Here is a 4,595-nt window from a genome sequence, read left to right on the forward strand (position 1 = left end):
GGTTTTGAATTTCTCCAAGACCCTCGAAAAAAGAGAGAGAGAGAGGAGAGGCGAGCGACTCTAAAAGGGCGACTTTAAAGCTTCGCGAATCTCTTCTTCTTCACAGGCTTGAACCATTTGCTGAGGAGGAAAAATGGGAGTGATTCGTATCAACCAAACATTTGCAACGCGGGTGATTCCATCTAGGGCATATTAACACGTTCTCAGGTCGTTTTCTCCGGTAGAAGCGATTCTCTGCTGAACTGGACAAATGCAATTTCAGTAGGGGATTGGAAACCTTCTCACAATTGATTGTGCACTGTTTGAACCATATACGGCATGGACGATTTCTCAGAAGTTGCACCCCTACTTCGTTTATTTCCCTGAAAATTCAAATACCAGTTTTTTATCGAATACTAGAAACTGCGTGTTACTCAGGAACCTGCAGATGAATCTTTTCGAACGTGATCTTTGGGAATCGTTTCTGGCTTTCCTTCCCATTTCAGAGAGAAATCCTCTCTGCAAAACTGAATTGTACAAATCTTTTCATTCATTTTAACAATTTCATTTCTGGGATTCAGAGAACAGTTCGCGCCATCAACAGCTTCTCCGACATTGAGAACCATAGACATCAGTTTTCCTTACAAGAGTGTGGTTCACTTTTGCAGCGTTTCAGTGATCTGAGAGATGTTAACAATGGAAAGTCACTTCATTCAATCCTCATCAAAAGCGGGCTATATCGAGATATCTTTGTACAGAACAATATTCTCTGTTTGTATGCTGCTTGTGAGGAGCTGATGAATGCTCGTCTACTGTTTGACGAGATGCCAGAACCAAATTTGATTTCTTGGACAAGCATGATCTCAGCCTATGTACAATACGGTTACAACGACCTTGGTCTGCAGTTGTTCTCTTATGTGTCGTTCAGGGTTGTTGTGGCCCAACGAGTTTGGGTTCTCAGTGGCACTCAAAGCATGTGGAGTTACAGGCAATTTGCTGATGGGAAAAGTTCATCATGGTCAAACACTGAAATCTAGCTTTGAACTGTACTTCTTTTGTAATAGCTCTATTTTCAATATGTATGTAAAATCTTGGGAAATGGATGATGCCCGTAAGCTCTTCAATGGAATCCCGCTGAATGAAAGATCCGAGGCCTTGTGGAATACATTGCTTGATAGTTGTGTTCAGGTATCAGAGGCTAAGGAAGCCATTAACTTTTCATCAGATGATGCATTCTAATGTATCACCGACATGTTTTACTTATGCTATTCTTATTAAATCTTGCACAGACTTGTGGAATTTCCACCTGGTTAAGTCTTTTCATGGCCATACTATTAAGGTAGGTAGGCCTGTAAACGGATCGAATTCAAATCGAATCAGGCTAGATTCGAATTCGAAACCGATTATGAATACTAATATTCGAATTCGATTCGATATCTGACGGATATCAAATCTTTGAGTTCGAATTCGATTTTGATTATCAAATCGAATATCCGATTCGATTCGAATTCGACTAAAATTCTGAAATTTTTAGCATAGCAACCATCTTCTAATATTGTAATCAAATTAGCTTGGGAAAAGAGGCAGGGGATGGCGGTAGGCATGGGTTCCTGGCGACAGTCATGGGTTGCAGCACAAGAAGGTGATGCTGGCGATTCACACTAAGACTGGGAAAAGAAGATGATGGGTCCCGACAGCAATCGCGGGTTGTAGGGCGATGACTGAGAAAAGAAGATGATGATTCTCAGTCTCATTGTCACTGAGACTAAGAAAAGAAGGTGAATAGTGATGGGTTCCTGACTTCCCGACGGCGATTCAACATCTCACTATCACTGAGATAGAGACTTAGAGAGAGAGAGAGAGGTGACGAGATGAGCGACGATGGCGATGAACGGCGATGACCGGTGACGGACCAGCCGTGGTTGCTTGGCCGGCGTCCAACGACGGCAAAGGGAGTGACGGAGGTCGGAGGGTTAGGGTTTTACACTTTTAGGGTTTTGAGAAGATGAGAGAGAGGGGGTAAGCAGGTTCAGGTTCGAATAAAATGAAAGAGTTCGATGAGATTTTTGAACTCATTAGTCATTATTCGTTATTTTTTATTTTATTTTTTTAATCTTTATATTATATAATAATATAATGTATATTATATAATACATTAATATATATATAATCTTTATATTATATATATATATATATATAATCGGTTCAAATATTTATTGGATCGGATCAATGCATATCCGAATTCGATCCGATAATTTAATCGGTAAAAAAATAGTATTCGAATTCGATCGAATATCCAAATTTGATTCGTTTATGCCGAATCTCAAATTCAAATTTGGATTTTCGAATACCGTTTACAGGCCTAAAGGTACGCTTGGATAACTATAATTTTGTTGGTGGAGCCCTTGTCGGCACCTATTCCAAGTTGGATTCTTGGAGGATGCCTATAAAGTGTTCCAGGAACTAGAAGAGAAGGACAATGTGGTCTGGAGTTCTTTGCTGGCCGGTTTCAATCAGAGTGGGGTTGCTGAACAAGGCGTGCATTTGTTTCGCCAATTTGTCTCGGAAGGTCATAAGTTTGACCCTTTTATCTTTGCTAATGCATTTAGTCTGTGTTCAAATATAGAGGTTACGGCAGTTGGTTCGCAAGTGCATTGCAGTTTTATCAAGTCTGGCTTTGCATTGGATTCTTTTATCTGGAATGCCCTCATCAATATGTATGTTGGTACAGGGATGGTTTGTCATGCTTACAAATGTTTTCTTGAGGTCAGGCATAAGAATGAGATATGTTTCAATGCCATGATTGCAGGTCTAACCTTTGATTCAGAAGATGGAAAAGCTCTAGAACTGTTCTGTAAGACGAAGGAGCTAGGACTGATGCCAGGTCATTCCACAATAAGTTTTGTTCTCAGAGCCTGTGCTAATCTGCATAAGTTGGAAGAAGGCAGAGCTCTCCATTCTCATATTGTTAAAACACTTGTTGATTCCGACTCTAATTTTGGCACTGGGAATGCTCTTATTGAGTTGTATGCTAAATGTGGAGTTTTTGAAGAAGCAAATCATGGTGTTTAAAGAGATGGATGTTCCAAATGAGTTCTGCTGGATATGATCTGCTCTTCAAAGTCTGTAAAACCAAGTCAATTCACCTTCGTAGTTGTTCTTCAGGCTTGCACAAGACTTCCAACACTGAACCAAGGGAAGCAGATCCATGGTTACATCATAAAAGCAGGATTCGAGTTGCATTCCTTTGTTGGAAGTGCTTTGATCAGCATGCATGGGATGAATCCAATCAAGAGTGATATCTATGATGTTTCTCAGGTATTCTCTTCCATGACTGAACGAGATACTGTTTCCCGGAGTGCCATTATCACAACATGGTAGAAGAGACCGTTATATTTGCATTGATGGTGGGAGTAGCTAGTTGTTTTTATGTTGTTATTTTTTACCAAGATGCCCGTTGTATGCCCGTTGCATGACCATTGTATGCCCGGGCAGCTTGTTATTTTTTATATTTGTTTAATGGTGGGAATATCTGGAACACCATTTGGTAGAAAAAAACAATTGTATTTGCATTGATGGAAATGCCAAACATGCACAAAAATTGTATTCTTATTTGCATCTTTCCAAACAAATGAACTGAGTGCAAAGTGGGTGTGTAAATCTTGAACCACTTTGCACTCATATGAACCAAACATTTTTGTTTTGCACTCTACAAATTTGCATTCGTACTCCAACCAAACGGAGCCTAGGGGACAGATTGAGCTGATTTTTGTAGGAGTGGCCAGGGAAATTAACTTACTTTGTCATAGACGTGTTCATGGGTCGGGCTCGGGTAGGGCTTTCACTCTTCATTAATAGATTTTTTCAAGGCCTGAGCCCGATCCCAGCCCGACCATCAGGCCTATAACTTGGGCCCAAGCCCGACCCTTATAAAAAGTCTAAAGCCCGGGCTTGGGCCCGAGCCCGAAGTCTAAAGCTCATGCCACTACTATCGCAGAAGTGGTTGAGCAAGAGAGAGAAATTATAAAAATAAAAATAAAAAATGTATATATTAAATTACTAATATATATTATAATAAATATTATATATTTTATATTATATAAATTAGTCAGGCCTGGGCCTAAGCCCGAAGTCTAAAGCTCATGCCACTACTATCACTGAAGTGGCTGAACAAGAGAGAGAGAAATTATAAAGAAAAAAATAAAAAATGTATATATTAAATTACTAATATATATTATATAAATCAGTCAAGCTGGGCTGTTTTGACAAATCCCAAGCCTAGCCCGAATGACAATCGGGCTTGGTGTTTTGGGCCCAAGGTCAGGCCCATAGGCCTAACTACTTGTCCAAGCCCAACCACGATGCAGGCTAGGCCATCGGGCTACCTAGCCCATGAACAAGTCTACTTTGTCAATCACATTGGATCATTCAATTTAACTACCTCCTTACCGTCAATCACGTGTCATTGGTTGTTACGTCTCATTAATTAATTGGGAAGGGCATTGTCAAGCCACTACAAAACAGCCCTTCTTAGAGAAGCATTCTTCACAACTAATCAAGCACGGAGCCTAGAGTGAACAAATCTACATCAATTCTTCAAAATCACTAAAATAAAT

The 4,595-nt window shown here is 40.0% G+C and overlaps 1 pseudogene; it reads left to right on the forward strand.

Moving 5' to 3' along the window:
• The first annotated feature begins 440 nt into the window (after nucleotides 1-440).
• On the forward strand, nucleotides 441-3,360 carry LOC148861943 (pentatricopeptide repeat-containing protein At3g53360, mitochondrial-like; annotated as a pseudogene).
• Nucleotides 3,361-4,595: the final 1,235 nt, after the last annotated feature.

This window comes from Nelumbo lutea, chromosome 4 (assembly GCF_056320005.1).
Source record: "Nelumbo lutea isolate HS-2025 chromosome 4, American lotus-T2T, whole genome shotgun sequence".
NCBI classification, from domain to species: Eukaryota; Viridiplantae; Streptophyta; class Magnoliopsida; order Proteales; family Nelumbonaceae; genus Nelumbo; species Nelumbo lutea.